This window comes from Myotis daubentonii, chromosome 1, assembly GCF_963259705.1.
Source record: "Myotis daubentonii chromosome 1, mMyoDau2.1, whole genome shotgun sequence".
Lineage (NCBI taxonomy): Eukaryota > Metazoa > Chordata > Mammalia > Chiroptera > Vespertilionidae > Myotis > Myotis daubentonii.
This window is the reverse complement of record NC_081840.1, coordinates 41360194-41379745: the sequence shown is the minus strand read 5'-3', so window position 1 is coordinate 41379745 and position 19552 is coordinate 41360194. Positions and strand designations below refer to the sequence as shown.

At 42.1% G+C, this 19552-nt stretch overlaps 1 protein-coding gene across 6 annotated transcripts in view; it reads right to left on the bottom strand.

The window, feature by feature from the left end:
- The window catches only part of SOS2 (SOS Ras/Rho guanine nucleotide exchange factor 2), a 105033-nt gene that overhangs the window by 84749 nt on the left and 732 nt on the right, over nucleotides 1-19552 (bottom strand). The gene's annotated exons all lie outside the window — the stretch shown is intronic.

Here is a 19552-nt window from a genome sequence, read left to right as displayed (position 1 = left end):
GATATGGAATACTGAAACAAATCACTGTGAAAAATAGAAGTGATTGCCTGTAGGAAGCAGAAAATTTTGTGACTAGGGAGGAGGTACTTTTTTCGTAACAAGACTTACAGAGGTAGTTATCTTTTTATTTGCATAAGTAACTTTGACAAAAATACAAACTAATTTATAAAGAAATATGATTTGAAGTAAGGAAGTAAGAAAGAGGAAGAATACATGAAACTCTAGACAATAAAGACTTTTTAAAAAGAAGTGTGGATAAGAGTTTAAGGCAGTTAGAAACTCATAGAGGACCAAATACAATAAGTCAGGCTTCATGTTTTCTTATAAATTCAAAATATTAGTAGATTTGGCAAAAATAAATATTTCCTCTTTCATCTTGCACTTTAACATGACAAGAGAAAACTTAACTACATCTGACTTTACATTTCTATTAGATCAATATAATAAAAAAGACTTTCCTTTTTTATGTGAAATAAAAATTTACATTGGAAGGTTAGCAGTGGCGTTTACAAGGCTATTTCTTATAACATTCTTCCATAAAAGCCAAGGGCCCGCCCTCCTCAGTGAAAATGTGCATGAGAATTAAGATAATGTCTAACTGGTACGGATTTTTTTTCTGTGATTATGATTTTAGTAAATAACCTGCAAAGGAACTTCAACATTGAGCATCAAAGATTTTTATGCTACCGCTAGCCGATTTTGCTCAGTGGTTAGAGCATCGGTCTAGAGACCAAAGGGTCCTGCGTTTGAACATATTCACAACGCAAGGACACGTACCTTGGATGCAGGCTCCTCCCTGGCTGGGACCCTGGTTGGGGCTCATGCAGGAGGCAACCAATCGATGTGTTTCTCTTACATCTGTTTCTCTTACATCGATGTTTCTCTCTGTCTTTCCCTTTCTCTTTTACTTTCCCTAAAAGTCAATGGAAAAATATCCTCAGGTAAGGATTAACAAAAAAACAAAGTTTTTTATGCCAAACTTCTTAAAGTAGTTGCAAATATGAAAAATCATAAAAACAAATGTATAATGTTAAAAACCATGAATACTAATAGGACATCAAGATGACAATAAAAGATAATCATACTTTGCACTTCGACCAGTATTTACTATCTCAGGACCCTACGACACAGTAAACATAAAACTACCACATTAGAACAAAGTCACCTATCATTTTTTTCTGAAGGACTAGTCAGAAAAAGAGCAATTAAAATAATTTTCAGTCTTTAATAGTACATTAACAAGTCAGACCTGTATTTTAGTTACATCACATTTTCAAATTGCCAAAAGGTATTTCCTTACACATACACAGTAAACAAAAGTCATAATACTATAGAGATCCAAGCACAGACACTATTAAACTTTAAATTATTTTTTACCCTAATACATACTAGATTTGACAAATTTCAGAATGTTGTTTCCTAATTTATATTTTTAAGTTCTCAATATTCACATAAATAAAAATTCTTGCCAGTATATTTGTTCAATCAACTAATATTTGAGTTTCTGGTATAATTCTATATAATAAAAGCCTAATATGCAAACTATTCCCTTGACCGGAATTCAACTGGAAGTTAGACCAGGGGGTCGGGCTGGCTTGCCAACTGCCCATGGCCCCTCCCCCGAGCCAGCCTGGCCCAATCAGCCCCAATCGGGGCAGGCCGGCTGGACCCCACCTGTACACGAATTTGTGCACTGGGCCTCTAGTCTATCCTATCTAATAAAAGAGAAACATGGTAATTGGCGTACGACCGCTACCCTTCCCAATGGCTAATCAGGGTGATATGCAAATTAACTGCCAGCCAAGATGGCGGCCAGCAGCCAGCCAGCTTGAAACTAACATGAGGCTTGCTTATTTCAGTGACGGAGGAAACCAACGCTCCCCGCCTGCCGCTGCAGGCCTCTGAGCTGCAACTCTAAGCAACTATGTAACAAATATAGAAGCTAAACAAAACCCCAGAAACCTGCTTTAGTCCGCTGGGCTTCAGCCAGCAGGATCGCAACATTGTAAGCAAAGGCCAGAAACCTACTTTCAGCAGCGGAGGCCTAAGAGCTGGAGCCAAGCCTCAAAGCTGGCCCAGAATAAAAAAAAGAAAAAAGGAGCGGTTGGGAGCTTCAGTCACCCCCAGCCTGAAAACAACTCTCAGCCCCTCACCCAGACTGGCCAGGCACCCCAGTGGGGACCCCCACCCTGAAGGGTGTGTGACCAGCTGCAAACAGCCATCATCCCCTCACCCAGGCTGGCCAGGCACCCCAGTGGGGACCCCCCATCCTGATCCAGGACACCCTTCAGGGCAAACCAGCCAGCCCCCACCCGTGCACCAGGCCTCTACCCTATATAGTAAAAGGGTAATAAATATGCCTCCCAGCACCGGGATCAGCGGAGCCGAGAGGCCTCCCGGCCCCGTGATCAGCGTGACAGGGGGCAGCGCCCAAACCCCCTGATCGCCCTGCGGCTCTGTGTGTGACAGGGGGCGGGGCCACAACCTCCCTATCCACCCTGCTCTGTTTGTGACAGGAGAAGGCGCCCTAACCTCCTGATCAGCCCTGCTCTGTGCCTGATAGGGGGGAGTTACCAACCCCCTGATCGCCCTGCGGCTCTGTGTGTGACAGGGTGCGGCGCCCCCCGCCTCCTGCTCTGTGTGTGATGGGGTAGAGCCATAACCTCCCCATCGGCCCTGCCCTGAGTGTGAGAGTGGCGGCGCCCCAACCCCCTGATGGGCCCTGCTCTGTGCGTGACAGGGGACAGTGCCCCAACCCCGATTGGCCCTGCTCTGTGCGTGACAGGGTACAGAGCCCCAAGCCCCCTGATGGGCCCTGCTCTGTGAGTGACAGGGGGCAGTGCCCCAACCCCCTGATAGGCTCTGCTCTGTGGGTGATAGAGGGCGGCGCCCCAACCCCCCTGATGGGCCCTGCTCTGTGAGTGACAGGGGGCAGTGCCCCAACCCCGATTGGCCCTGCTCTGTGCGTGACAGGGGGTGGCACCGCAACCTCCCCATCGACCCTGCCTTGAGTGTGACAGGGGACAGTGCCCCAACCCCACATCAGCCCTACCCTGAGCGTGAGTGAGGGCGGCACCACAACCTCCTGATTGCCCTGCTCTGTGCATGACAGGGGGCGGCGCCCCAACTCCCCAATCGGCCCTGCTCTGAGCCCGACCAGGGGCTGTACCTAGGGATTGGGCCTGCCCTCTGCCACCTGGGAGCAGGCCTAAGCCAGCAGGTCGTTATCTCCCGAGGGGTCCCAGACTTCGAGAGGGCACAGGCCGGGCAGAGGGACCCCCCCTCTCCCCCGAGTGCACCGGTCAGGGCTCACTTCTTACTTTCATTCAGTGCTCTTACTTAGGTGCTTTCTTGACAGGTTTTCAATGTAATTTTATTTAAAACTAGTGGCCCGGTGCATGATATTTGTACAGACTGAAAGGGAATTAATTAGAGGAATGTAATTTGGACTCACTATCTAATATCAATAATATGTGAGTGTGAGGCAGTCTGTATTTCTGAAATTCAATGACATGAATTTTAGCTATTACTTTGCCAAATAAATAGAATTTACAGATATCATTTAAAAGAGCATTCAGGCCCTGACCGGTTTGGCTCAGTGGATAGAGCGTCGGCCTATGGACTGAAAGGTCCCAGGTTCGATTCCAGTCAAGGGCATGTACCTTGGTTGCGGGCACATCCCCAGTGGGGGTGTGCAGGAGGCAGCTGATCGATGTTTCTCTCTCATTGATGTTTCTAGCTCTCTATCCCTCTCCCTTCCTCTCTATAAAAAAAATCAATTATATATATATATATATATATATATATATATATATTAAAAATGCTAAGTTCCAAATAAAATAAAATAAAATAAAAAGAGCATTCAGCTTAATATTAAAAACTCTGGCTACCAAGTCAGGTCTGTTTTCAACTTTTTGCCAGCATTGTAAATTGTTTGCAATATCTGCCCATTTGGGGTTGCATGTCATGGTTATGAATAAATTGGGCTTGCCATACTTCGTTACAATTGCCATAGCATCCTGATATCGCTGCTGTATATTTCTGGGACTACCCTCAAAAGATGATGGGAGTATTATCATTTTACCAATCAGCACATTGTCATTTTCAGATCTAGATTTGAGATAATCCATCAAACCACTATATTTTCCAACTCTCATCTTAGATTGGTTTATTTTGATGAAATTTATCTGATTGGCCTCCATTTCTGAATACGAACCCATGATAAACTGTTAACTTTCCTGCATTTAAAATAGGATTGAACGTGTCCCGCACAGAGAGATGAAATCCATAATACTGCATTCGTGTGACTCGTGTCCTTACATTTTGTCTAGTACTATTGTAGATTACACTGTTGTCTCTGAGTCTTAATGCAATAGCTGTTCCCCAGCCTTTTTCACCATGTGGAAAAAGAAGAGAATATGTCATTGCATCTAATGTAGGAAACAGGATATTAATTTGTTTCATTTTAGTGGCATTTGGATTATTGGGATCTGGCTTACAATGAATGAGCAAGTCCCTTTCAAAAAGAGGTTCTCCATCTTTGTTTCTGATTATGACATCAACCTCGGTTACACGGGGAGAATGATATCTACCTGGGTCACTGTTACGCTCATATTTAATCGCCATTGTTACTTCTGTGGGAGCAATACCTTTTGCTGCTGTTTCAGATTGGGCTTCCTTTTCTACCTCAGGTAGCATCTTGTACGATTTTGTTAATTCATTTATTTCATGCATGAGGTTGTTGATGTTGATCATGAGTCTTTCTGTGCAGCCTTGGTTTTCTGGCATTGCTAATCTTTTACTTGTACCTTTGGCTGTATCCAAAATATAGAGTTGAGCAAACTTCCAAGAAACACCATCTGAAGGATGTAAATTTCCAGTACGGTAATAAACTTGTCCGTGTATTCTAAAACAGTATGGCCCATATCCTAATGGCAATGCAATATTTGCACCCATGGAAGCAAAAGCAAAAGAACTATTTATGGAACAAATATTTTCCATGAATTTTTTACTGTCAGAATCTTCGTTTGTCATTAATCTTTTTAAATATGCCTTGTAATCTGGAAAATGTATATCATTTGGACAGACTTTCCCTTTGCTACAACATCGAGTAAATTTCCCATCAGATGGTTTTTCATCAGAGAAATTTAGTGATAGGCAAAATTCACATTGAACAGTCATTCCACCACAACTATGTTCGAGGATTGCATCGTCATATACTCCATTTTCGCTGAGAAGGCAGTTCCTACCGGTATTGGTAGTAACTTGTCGATGACTGTTCTCTAGACATATTCTGTCGTCACCACTGCCTTCTTTCAACTTCAAAGGCACGTTGGTCTTTAGACATTTTCTGTCGATAACACCTGGCATCAGAGTGATGTTTTTCCAGTAGCTGGTGGTCAGGGGCCCTGACCCATCTAATAAAAGATACACTGTGTCGCAGGGGCCCCCTTTTTTCAAAATCAGACCCACACTGCTCTGCAGACATTTTCTGTGGATAGTGCTGGCATCTTTCGGGCTGCAGAGCTACGTTGTATCAACAGTTGTTCTTTAGACATAGTCCCACCTCTCTACTGTCACCATGGTCTGAGAAGGCAGATGAATGAGAGTCCTGGCTATCAGGCCGCTGAGAGCTGTCTGACCAATGGCTGATTCTGGCTGATTCTGTGGGGGTGGGACTTCCTCTTCCCTGCTGTCAGTTTCCATAGCTGTGATGAGGAAGCTGGGGTGACAGAGGGAGCCACGCCCTCCAAGCCGCCCTCTCTCTTGCTCTGCTCTCTGTCTAGCGGTTTCCTGCTCTGCCAAGTCCTCCAAACCTCCTGCTCTCCGCCCGCTCTCCTGCTCTGCTCTCCACCGGCTAGGTCCCAGGAGCCCACGGGTGTGACTAGGCGTGGCCAGCTCATCTCCTACCGTGGGCAAAGGTCCCAGGAATCCGCAGGCATGGCTTGGCATGGCAGGCCTCACTTCCCAGGGCCGGCAATGGTCCCAGATGCCCACTGCCACCGTCGCCTCCTGGGGCGCTTGACACCTGCATATACAAATTAACCCGCCATCTTTGTCAGGTTAATTTACACACTCACTCTGATTGGCTGGTGAGCGTAGCAGAGGGATGGTTAATTTACATGTTTCTCTTTTATTATATAGGATGAGGTAAGTTACAGGACAGGAAAATCATTCTATTTAGGTTAATATCAGGTAATGGCTTACCATAAAATAATCAAAACATGTAAAAGAGACTATTAGCTGAAGCTAATATTTTTGTCATTAAAATTTTCCTTGATTGGAATGAAATAGCATGTGATCTGTAAGTACCTTCCCATACAGGCAGGCCATTAGCCTGTAAGCCAAGAAGTACAGACTAGATCAGCCGTGGGCAAACTACGGCCCTCGGGCCAGATCCGGCCCGTTTGAAATGAATAAAACTAAAAAAAAAAAAAGACCATACCCTTTTATGTAATGATGTTTACTTTGAATTTATATTAGTTCACTCAAACACTCCATCCATGCTTTTGTTCCGGCCCTCTGGTCCAGTTTAAGAACCCATTGTGGCCCTCAAGTCAAAAAGTTTGCCCACCCCTGGACTAGATCAACGGTGCCCAACTTGTTCCAGTGGCAGAGAATTTGGAAGTCACAGTGCTCTTAGCAGAACATGAAATATTAAGATACTAGTAGCCCTGCACATGAATCCATGCACCAATAGCTCACCAGTAGCTCACTGCTGCCCTCCAGTAGCTCTCCGCCTGCTGCCCTGGCCTTCTGTAGCTCCCCCCGCTCTCCCCTCATAGTTTGCTGCTCTGCCCCCTCCTGTAGCTCTCCGCCACCTGCTTGTAGCTCGCTGCCCCACCCTCCTGCTGATCCGTGATCCAGTCATTACGCAGTTGGTCGTTACACTTCACGGCGTAATGGCCATTTGCATATTACATCTTTATTATACAGGATTTGTATTTCATCAAACTATAAGCAGGGATAATGTTAGTATAAATGACTATAATATTTTAAACTATAGGCCCATGTATATAAGAGAAAACAAAAAGTACCATAAGCTGTTTTCCTTGTAAGGCACCACAGATTTAAGAAAAGCTTATGAGAAAAAAATAAAATTGGATTTTTTTCCTGTGAACTGAGAAAAGAGCACAATTACTAAGTATGTTTTCTAATATACTTTTATTGATTTTGAAGAGGAAGGGAGAGGAAACATCAATGATGAGAATCATTGATCAGCTGCCTCCTGCATGCCCCCTCCTGGGGATGAAGCCAAAAACCCAGGCACGTGCCCTGATGGGGAATCAATCCATGACCTCCTGGTTCATAGGTCGACGATCAACCACTGAACACTGGCTGGGCACTAAATATGTTTTATTCAGCTAAAGTTTAAGACTCCTTGGGCACATTACCAAACTACCATGTGTACTTTCTTAAAGAAGATCTGCCTGACAAGGTGCCTGCACTCAAAGAGTAATGCAGGTTCTCCTTTCCCACCACTCCTTCACAAATGCCCTCTTCCCACTTTACTGAAAAAATGGAGGCACTGGCCAGGTAGCTCAGTTGGTTAGAACTCGTCCTCATACACCAAGCTTGTAGGTTTGATCCCTGGTTAGGGCACATACAAGAATCAACCAATGCATGAATAAGTGGAACAACAAATTGATGGTTTTTTCTCTCTTTCCTTTCATCTCTCTCTCTCAAAGTTAATAAATAAAAATTTTAAAAATAAAATAAAAGAAAGGCAGATCTTTTACTTATCCTGAATTCACTATTTTGGGTTACTCTTTGGTGCAATAAAGCAAAGAAGTTCTAGGACACTAAACAAAGAGAAATTATGAAGATTTTTCATTTAAGTACCTTGCTTCTTCCATCCCCTAGCCCAGAGATTTTTAAACAGTGTGCCACAAAAATTTTTTAAAACATGCTATACCTGACTAATTTAGTCAGGGGCACTGACCTATTTTCCCTTAGATTGTCAAATAAAAAAATGACAATAGCCAACACAACAATAACCGTCAAGTGTGAATGAATAAAAATTATACCTTTTTTTTGTTTGTCAAATAGGCAACAAATAAATTTTTTGGTGTCCTGCAGAATTTTAATAACTAATTTATGTGTCCAGAGATGAAAAAGGTTGAAAATCGCTGGGCTAGCTTATTATCAAAACATGCATTCTACAGATGAGGAAAGCTCATGAAAACCAAAAAAAGAAAGCATCTTTTTTAAAAAAAATTTTGTTATTGATTTCAGAGAGAGAGGGAGAGGGAGAAACAGAAACATTAATGATGAGAGAGAATCACTGAATGGCTGCCTCCTGCACACCCCACGCTGGGGATCAAGCCTACAACCCAGGCACATGCCCTGACTGGGAATCAAACCATGACCTCCTGGTAACTGGTTGAAGTTCAACCCCTGAGCCATGCCAGCCAGGCAAGAAAGTATCTTTAAGAAATACTAAAGGCAACATTATCTTATTTCATTCAGGAGGAAAAATTCAAAGCAAGTTTTCATACCTTATCTCTCTTTCTATTTTACAATTAGAATTCAGAAGTGAGATGGTTGGTATGTGACATATTAATACATTCATTTGAACTGAAAAATTAGACCAGACTTTGTCTGAAAGGAGAAAAATGTGATTAGGCTGGTTGGCCTGAGAATTAAAACTGCCCTTGACAACTAGGTCATGTGGTAGATATCTTCCATAAAATGAATGAATATGGTAAACAGAATTCAAAGGTGGCTTCCAAGATTCCCATCCCGGGTATACATATATCTGTCCCTATGAGTGAGGGCAGCACCTGTGAATATAATAGAATATCATTTCTGTGATCAGGTTACCATATATTGCAAAGATGACTAAGGTTCCCAATCAGTTGAATTTGAGTTCATCAAAAGGGAGATTATCCTGAGTGGGTCTGACCTAAATCAAGTGAGTCCTTTACAAAGTGTCTAGAAGTGTGAGACAAGAAACAGCAGCAGATGCATTCCAGTTGGCCTGGAAGAAGCAAACTAACAGTTATAGGGAGAGTCATCTGGCAAGGAATGGTGGCAACATCTAGGAACTGCGGGCCTCAGACATGCAATGCAAGGAATTGAATTCTGCAAAAAACACAAAAGCTTGGAAGAGGACCCCAAGCCTCAGATGAGACTGCAGCCACAGCAAAAACCTTTATTTTATACTTGTGTGACCCTAAGCAGAAAACCTAGCAAACCATGTCTGGACTTCCAACTTACAGAAACTGAGAAAGAATAAATGTGTTGTATTAAGCCACTAGGTTTTTGATAATTTGTTATGCAGCAACAGAAATTACAATAAACTAGATTTGCAGCTCCAAGGATTCAATGAAAATATATATAAAGAATGTAATGAGGTAAAACACATTTTATCAATAAATATTGCCATGGCCTTGGCCAGGTGGCTCAGTTGGTTGGAGTGTTGACCAGTATACCAAAAGGCTGCAGGTTCAGTTCTGGTCAGAGCACATACCTAGGTTGCAGGTTTGATTCCCTGTATTGGTAGGAGGCAACTGATGGATGTTTCTCTCCTTCTCCCTCCCTTCCTCTCTCCAAAAATCAATTAAAAAAATATATCCTCAGCCCTGGCCAGTATGGCTTAATCGGCTGGGCATCGTCCCATGCACCAAAGGGTTGCTGGTTCGATTCCCAGTCAGGGTGTGGGTGGAAGGTAACCAATTGATGTTTCTCTCTATCTCTTTCTCTCCCTGCCTCTCTCAAAATCAATAAAGCATATTTTTTAAAAATACTACAAATGGGGGAAGAGGAGTGTAGTATTGGTTGAGGTGCCTATTATACATCTATGTAGACGTATTAAGAAAAAAGTTAAAAACCAAAAGCAAGGGTCTCAGCCAAAAACATAAATTGGAAATACTGATTATATGTGAAACAATGAGACTAGGTGGGTTCCCCAAGAAATCGACTCTAAGTAGAAACAGAAGTCCAAAAACTAAGCTCTGGGGAGGTCAGGATGATGCAGTCGGGAGATGAGGAGAAACCAATAAACTAGAAGATCTAGAAGAAAGAACCAGAAAGAGAGAAAATTAGCAGAGTTTTGTGTTCTAGAAACCAAATAAGGAAAGGATTTCAAGAAGAAAGAGATCAACTTTCAAATGCTGCTAATGGGTCAATTAAGAACGAATTACAAAGTGCTATGTAAGTAAGAGGTAATATTTGAATTTACAAAGTGATTTAATAAGAAAATTGAGATACTGAAAATTTTACTTGGAAGAGACAATAGTAGTGCTCACATCTAAATCTTGATGTTATTTTCATTGTATTACTTTATCTCTACACATTAAAATGTGAAATGTGGAACACTATATATTTCAAAACCTTTCTATTTAACCATCATATTTTATATAAGAGAAGAATTTTAGGTTGTTAATTTTTAACGTGACTGGACTACATGAGATAATGCTAAATCCATTAGTTCCATTAAAATTCCTTCCTGATTCAAATATGCAGGCTAACAGAGGCTATAATCAAACTACTGTTCCCTTGAAAGAGAGGCCATGGTTAATATAAAAGACATACTTGATTTATGTCAAGTGGTAACACAGGTAATGCTTTGCATACTCAGCATAAAACACTTTAATGGAATAGTTTTGCTGCAAATATACCATACCAAACTTAAACTGAATTTAGAAGACTGCTAGCTAAATCATGCCCAACAGGGAGCTAAATGCAGTAAGTTAAAATGCTTCCCCAGTGCTCATACAGTTCTGGCTTGAACCCCTTGGGTCATTTTGGGTCAATCGTTAGTTTGGCATAATTCCAAATGACTCCCTGAAGTTCTACTGTTATATTAAGTGGCTTTAGGAAATTCAGAACAGGCCACAAAAATCATAGGGTCTCCTATTAGTTTCTAGCTTTCAATTGGAGTGATATTTTCAAAAAGCAATTTTGATCAAGTTAATCTAATTACTGTTATATAAATAACCCTATAGGACTTCCTTAACCTGGTCTTCCCAAGTCTCCCAACTAGCTTCATCTCCTTCCTTCTTTAAAACCCTTCTCTAGGTCACAGAACCTTTCTTGCCCCCTTTCCTTTGTTTTGTTAATTCCTGTTGATCTTTCAGATAATTATTTACTTCTTCAGTCCTCTCTGCCACAGCCATTTAGAATGAAAGTTTTTTTTTGTGCAGGGGTTGTGCTACAACCTCAGTATCAAGAACAGTGCCTGGACCAGCTGTGGGCAAACTACGGCGCCGTTTGAAATGAATAAAACTAAAAAAAAAAAAAAAAAAAAAAAAAAAGACCGTACCCTTTTATGTAATGATGTTTACTTTGAATTTATATTAGTTCACACACACACTCCATCCATGCTTTTGTTCCGGCCCTCCAGTCCAGTTTAAGAACCCATTGTGGCCCTCGAGTCAAAAAGTTTGCCCACCCCTGGCATGGACACTGGCCGATGTAGTTCAGTGATTAGAGTGTCGACCACCAGTGCACCAAAGGGTGGAGGGTTCCATTGTGGGTCAAGGGCAAGTACCTGGGTTGCAAGTTTGAACCCTGACCTTGGCCAGGGCAGTGAGGGAGGCAACCAATCCATCTGTCTCTTTCACAATGGTGTCTCTCTCTCCCCCTCTCTCATTCTGTCTCTCCCTTTCCCCTCTCCCTCCCTTCCACTTTTTAAAAAAATCAATGGAAAAAAATATCCTCGGGTGAGGATTAACAACAACAAAAAAGAATAGTGTCTGGCACACAAGAGGCACTCAATATATATCTGAATATGTCCTCCAGAACTCGGCACAATGTTACTTCCTTGACCTTCTCATGTCAGTGACGTCAATTTTATTCACTCAAAGCACCATACTTTTCTTCTAGGCCCCAGGAAAGAGCCAGTGCAATCTTCTAAAACAGTTCCAACAGACATTAGTGCAAAGGCAGAAGCATTAGAATCTTTCAGATTTCACAAAAACATTTCTGAAACAAAACTCCCCACCCTCTTTTTCCTTGCCTGCTATTAATTAACTCAGACATTTTCTCACACTTCTTAAATCTTAGACAGATATCTAAGAGCAAATTAATGATTAGGGTGGGGAGTCGATATTTAGCCTGAATCAAATTAGTCTTAGGAACAAAGTAATTCAATCAATTCTTTTTAGCTCTCTATGATATCTGTACTACAGATAGTAGGACAATAGATAATTTCTTTGCCATAGCTAGCCTGCAGAGGGACACCTTACAGAAAAGACATGCACAAGGGAAATATCAAGGACTAAAAAAACCTGATAAAATGACATTAAGGCCTTGGCTATGTGGCTTGGTTGGTTGGAGCATCGTCCCATACACCAAAAGGTTGCAGTTTCGATTCCCAGTCAGGGCACATACCTAGGTTGCGGGTTCAATCCCCAGTCAGGGCGAGTACCAGAGGCAATGGATAAATATTTCTCCTTCATATCAATGTTTCTTTCTCTCTCTCAATAAAAATATATCCTCGGGTGAGGATTATTAAAAAAATGACATTAAGGCATGTTTCCCTTATGTAAAATGCTTACACTAACATTTCTCAGCATACAATCAAACAGCACATGCACAAAGTACCAAAGGCATTTCTAAGACGCAGGTAATAAACTGCATTTACAAATATATCCTACGCTCCCCCCCCCCCCCCAAAGTAATACAATGGCTTCAATGTTCTTGGGGAGTAGTGGTGAAGGCATTTATGTTTCTGGCTCTTTTAGGTAAGATACATAATTTAGCAGTAATGTTAACAATGCATGTATTACCCATTAGTAGCGGCATTTTGCTCTGCTTTACCCTTTGTAGTTCTGTATTTATTTAAATGCTGAAAATGAAGTTCTGTTTTAAAAGTTAAAAAACAAAATAAAACAAAAAGTTAAAGAACACATTCCTATTTCAAACATTATTTTTCCATCAATGTCCATATTTCTACATAGTGAGATGAATATTTAATGTTGGTTTAAAAAAATCCCTTGCATTTTCAAAGTCAACAATAGTGACTTTGCCAAATATATATCTATATATATAAAAGGCTAATATGTTAAGTGTCCGACCATTTGACAGGTAGCTATAACATGCACTAACCACCAGGGGGCAGACGCTCAACACACAGGCATGGAAACATGGAACAGGCTGATGAATCTCAGAGGGAAGGGAGGGCAAGAAGAGACTAACCAAAGATCTTATATGTATACTAGAGGCCTGCGCACTCTCACAATCCAGGACCCTCAGGGGATATCAGAGAGCTGGTTTAGGCCCGATCCCCACAGGACAGGCCGAGGGACCACACCGGCACCAGTGGGGTCCCTTGTCATGGCCTGCGGGGATCGGGCCAAAACTGGCTCTCCGACATCCCCCAAGGGGTCCCAGATTGTGAGAGGACACAGGCCAGGCTGAGGGACCCCACCAGTGCATGAATCCGTGCACCGGGCCTCTAGTACACACACACACACTTTTTTCCCCCACAAAATTTAGCCAAAATTTGAAAATAAGCAAAAGAGATTCCTAGGTGTTCTTCAGTGCAGTATTGTGCTAGAATCTTTGATTGCTCTCTATTGACTGGGCTATTACAAATCTATAAGATTAATTTAGAGCTTTTTATCTGTTGCAGATGCAAGTTCTAATTTGTAGAAAAGATAACCCAAAAGTTACTGCTTATATTCTTTTTTTAAAATATTTTTATTGATTTCAGAGAGGAAGGGTGATAGAGAGCTGGAAACATCAGTGATAAGAGAGAACCACTAATTAGCTGCCTCCTGCAGGCCCCCCCACTGGGCATCGAGCCTGCAACCTGGGTATGTGCCCTTTACCAGAATCAAACCTGGGACCCTTCAGTCCACAGGCCAACGCTCTATCCACTGAGCCAAACGGGCTAGGGATACTGTTTATATTTTTCTAGGACAAGCATGTCAAACTTGTGGACCATTGGCTGCATGTGGCCCACAACAAATATTTTTGTGGCCCAGACAATATAACGGTATATAAGAAACATTTTAATAAAAATTTAGTAACTTAATTTTTACAATATCCTGTTATACATAATTATTAATAACGAACTACAGCGTTCGCTAATGACTGATTACTATAATCGTGTTGCATTAATTTCCCTTACGCACCAGCACACTATTTCTCCCCACTAATATTAGCAGCGAATATTTTAGCAACCGATGGCCACGTCATTAGTCTTGGACTGACTTGTTTGGTGTGCACAACAGGAAATATTTCGCTTTTGGAGAACAAGAAAAATAGGTTTATTTGCATTACACTTATTAAATTGTGCAGTTATTCAGTGTCTGGTTAATGTTCAAGAAAAAGTATTAATTTTTATTAAAATGTTCTATTATTTTATGTTAATGATTACTCAATTACTTCAGCCCTTTGTATTCAGCATGTCTCTATCGAAATAAACCTACATTTCTATGAAAATTAAGCTTTTGTTTTTTTGTGGCCCACATAAACTTAAACCTTGTTTATTTGGCCCGCGTTAGCCTTTGAGTTTGACATGCCTGATGTAGGATATTAACTAATTTTGTATTTAAACCAACAATCTTGCCTTAACATTCCTTTATTAAATTGCCTATAAATTTTCATATTAAGTGGCTTTAACACCTTATGAGTTTCCTCATTAAATCATGAGTTGAATCCAAATCATTGACATTTATGGGGGGGGGGGGGGCAAAGGTAGGCTTACAGTTGTTCGTATGAAAAATAATACTACAAACAACTGTAAACCTACTTTTGTCCCACTTTGTATTTGGTGAGTGTTACAATTCTATCTTTTTGAAAATTATATTTTAACAGTTTTAGAGCTTCCACCAAGATGCCCAGGTGGACTACCCTGATAGAGCCAATTAAAACTACACTGCTGGAGAAACAAAGATGACGGCATAGGTAAAACCCAGAAATTGCTGCCTCCCACAACAACTTCAAAAATACAACGAAAAGACAAAACGGACATCATCCAGAACTACAGGAAGGCTGGCTGAGTGGAAATTCTACAACTAGAAGGAAAAAGAAAAGCACACGTAGACTCAGAGGGGGTGCGGAAGTAAAGTGCAGAGGTACGGAGGCTCGAGCGCGCGGAAAGGGGCGGGCACCTGAGGACGCAGCTGTTTTTTTGAATCGGGAGGGAGTCACAAGCTCCCAACTGCTCTGAACTCTGGTTCCGGGAAGTCTCTGGGGACCCAGGACTCATACGGGGAGAAACTGGACTGTCTGGCAGCAGGCAGAACTCGGAACCTGAGGGCGGCTTTCCCTCAGAGGTGCTTGCAGCAATTACCTGGACACTGAGAAAGGTGGCCCCTTAGGGCAGGGCTGAGGATCCGCCATAGCTGCTGGCTCCGCCCTTTGATTCCCTGAGACCCTGCCCCACCCAGACTGCGGCAGAGGCTTTTGCATATGAATGCCCTGGCCCTTTGCAACCTGAAAATTACCTAACAAATTGCAGCTGGGTCAGAGAGACCCAGAACTTCCAAGAGAAGGCCCAAGGCCCCACAGCAGCTTGCACTGCTTCACAGCTGGGCCTCATCTGGGCACCTCCAAACTCCAAAAAAGGAAGGGGAATCTGCAGTTCTCTTCTTAGCTCCTGCTGGGTAACCTCAGGAAGAGGCTAAATTAGCACCTCCTTAGATCCAAGAGCCAGTGTACCCAGTGGTCAGAGGGGGACCATCCAGATTACAACTCCTCAGATCCATAAGGGACACACTCAGGGGGCAGACTCAGTGAGCACCAAAGCCCCACTGAAGCAAGTCTTGCCTCAGAAGGGTGTCTTCAGCACAGAAGTTCTCCCACCGTAGACACAGCTGATTCTCACTGCCAATTGCCTGGAGGTCAATTCCTCCCAGTGATCGTACAACAATCAAGGCATAACTACAACAAGACTGTGCACACAGCCCACAAAGGGGTGCACCAAGAGTGTCCACCTCAGGTAACTGGGGAGGCTGAGCCACTGGGCCCTATAGGACACCTAGCACACAAAGCCACTCTACCAACACAGGGAAGCATAAAAAATGCGGAGACAAAGAAACAGGTCACAAATGACAGAAATGGAGGAAAGCAAATGACTGGATATAGAGTTCAAGGCCACGTTTATAAGGTTTTTCAAGAATTTTATGGAAACCGCCGATAAATTTAGTGAGACCCTGGAGGATATGAAAAAAGACCAACTAGAAATTAAGCATACACTGACTGAAATAAAGAATAATATACAGAGATCCAGCAGCAGACAAGAGGATCCCAAGAATTAAGTCAAAGATTTGAAATACAAAGAAACAAAAAATACCCAACCAAAAAAGAAAAAAGAATCCAAAAATATGAAGATAGTGTAAGGAGCCTCTGGGACAACTTCAAGTGTACCAACATCAGAATTATAGGGGTACCAGAAGAAGAGAGAGGGCAAGATACTGAAAACCTATTTGAAGAAATAATGACAGAAAACTTCCCCTACCTGGTGAAAGAAATAGACTTACAAGTCCAGGAAGTGCAGAGAACCCCAAACAAAAGGAACCCAAAGAGGACCACACCAAGACACATCATAATTAAAATGCCAAGAGCAAAAGACAAACAGAGAATCTTAAAAGCAGCAAGAGAAAGACAGTCAGTTACCTACAAGGGAGTACCCATACGACTGTCAGCTGATTTCTCAACAGAAGCCATGCAGGCCAGAAGAGAGTGGCAAGAAATATTCAAAGTGATGAATGCCAAGAACGTACAACCAAGATTACTTTATCCAGCAAAGCTATCATTCAGAATTGAAGGTCAGATAGAGCTTCACTGATAAGAAAAAGCTAAAGGAGTTCATCACCACCAAACCAGTATTATATGAAATGCTGAAAGGTATTCTTTAAGAAGAGGAAGAAGAAAAAGGAACTCTTACTATTTACCACATCATGGATGGAACTGGAGAGCATTATGCTAAGTGAAATAAGCCAGTCAGAGAAGGATAAACACCACATGATCTCACTCATTTGTGGAATATAATGAACAACATAAACTGATGAATAAGGACTGATCCAGAGACGGAGAGGCATTGATTGGACTGTCAGGCCTTGGAGGGAAGGTAGGGGAGGGTGGGGGTAAGGGGGAAAGATCAACCAAAGGACTTATATGCAAGCATATAGGCCTAACCAATGGACACGGACAACAGGAGGGTGAGGGCATGAGTGGGGGGGGGGGGGGTAGGGGATCAATAAAAAAAAAAAAAAATATATATATATATATATATAAACTACACTGCTTCTTTCATATGCATATACAGACATTCCTTACAGAACTCTGAGCTCCTAATTGCTCTCATTTATATAAACCAAAACCTCAAAGTTGAAAATTTCAGCCTAGATAGATGGTAAGCACTTTTTGAACAGGGTCTTTCTTTTACTCATCTTTGCATTCTTAGAATCCAGTATGGTGCCAAGTACCTAAAATGTGTTCAACAAATAGTAAACAAAGGTAGAGTACTCCACATGTTCAATAGCAACACCAACTGAAAGAGAAAATCCTATTAATCTATTGCTGCTTCTACTAATAATGGTAGTAGTCTTTGTAACTATCTGTTCAGCTGGAGGAAGGAAGCCAAGTTCCAGATGCTTTGAATGTGAAGACAGAACTTCCCCAGAAATGGCAGGAATTCTCACTGTGCAAAGACATGGGTGGCAGATACATACCAGAATTTAACACATTCTGGAAAGAAACCCTTAGCAGAATTATAAACTTACATGTTGCAATATCACAAATATCTAAATACCGCAAAACTAGGCATAATTCAAATTACTAATACCAAAAATTTTCTAAAAATATAAAAAAGGGTCTTCTGTGAAAATATACCCCAATTGTATAATAGGAAAATAATAAATTAAATAGAAATTGCTTTTTGAATTTATCTCAAAAGACCAAATTTTCTTAGATATATTTATTCCATAAGCAAAGGCTATATAAGAACTGTGGAATAAGACAATACAGATCTACAAAGCACACGAGATCCTGGAAAAACAAACATAACATGTAAGTGCAAAGCAATAGTCTCAGAGCATAGTCTCAGAGCAATGGATGCTAGTCCTGGCTTTGCTTCCAGCATAACCTGAAGAAGTCAATTCGTATCTGTGCATGAAGGATTATCAGGGTCATAACTACCTATTAAATAAGGTATGCAACACATACTCATGTACTATTTGCTAACAGAAAGTACTAGTAGATAGGTACCTGCATCACACTGCCAACCAGACAGACTCCATCGCACTCGTGTGTGGCGGAAGGGTCAATCACTACCTCAACATTTTCCTTTGCTCGGAACTCAGGCCAGAGTTCATTATCACCACTCAGCACACGCTCCAGTTCTGTCCCTCTCCTTTTAGAATAGGGCTGCCCATAGAAGGGAGGTCAACGTGATATACTTTAACACCTCGTGTACCAGCAAAATAACTGTCTAGCTGCCTGCCCCTAGCCTAGTCACTTCCACAGTTCTTCAAAAAGACATGGCTTGGCCCAAGGAGGCACTAAATCTCCTTGGAAGAATTAGGGAAAGAATGGAAAATGCGACACTCTGAATGCACGAGGACAATGTTTTTACCTTGAATATATACGACTTCCTTTCATTTATAGAAATTTAATGTATACTAGTAAAATTTTAGTTTTCAAGTGCAGTCTTTTAATGTTTACTCTCCTTATTATCTTATCACGTACAGTGGGGCCTTGACTTACGAGTTTAATTCGTTCCTGGACCGAGCTCCTTAAGAGCTCGTTAACTCAAATTACTCTGTCAACTCAATGCAAAAAATCGGCCAAGAGACAGCTGGTATCTCAAAAAACTCCTTAGTCGGGACACTCGTAAGTCAAGGCCCCACTGTACTTCGTTATCTTGTACAAATGGCAGAAGGAACTGTTCGGTAGGCGTGATATCTTCTCACTTACAGTCTTTACGTTTGTCTTCACAAATCTGACCTGATTATAAACGTGACAGTGTGATTATCACCTGAATTCACAGAGGGAAGGCGGCAGCATCTGCAGGAGAGATGCACTCTAGCGATGCACCCAAAATCAAAAGGTTGATTTTCTTATTTTTTTAAAAAATGAGTTACATCTTTTTTTATCCTCTTAAAAGGATTTCAAGTTCTAAATGACCAAACCTGACCGGGGCAATCTCTCGTAAACAAGCACTTTCAGGAAGTGGGGGCACTTTAGAGTGATCTCTGGCCCATGGGAGCGCGCGGCCCCCTGACGCTCGCACATGTCAAACGCACCCACTGCCCCTCGGCGGGCGGACGCCCCGGGGAGCCCCGCCACGCACCGGCCTGAAGGGAATCCCGGGCCCGGGAAGGTGCTTTTGTCTGAGAAACCGTCTAACTACCGGCTGGACGGTCTCTCGCCGAATCCAGCCTGAGGACAACACATTGGTCAACGGCGGAAGTTGCCTGACGAAATGACCGCAACAGAAATCCAGTATTAAGATCATAACAAAACCTTCCTTCCGGGCCAAGCCAAAAACATAAAAACAAACAAAACAAAAAACCTTGAGAAAACGTCCTTCTGGATGCCGCAGGCCATCGGGAGCGCCCCCATCGCCAGCCGGAGAGACACGGCTCGGCCCGCG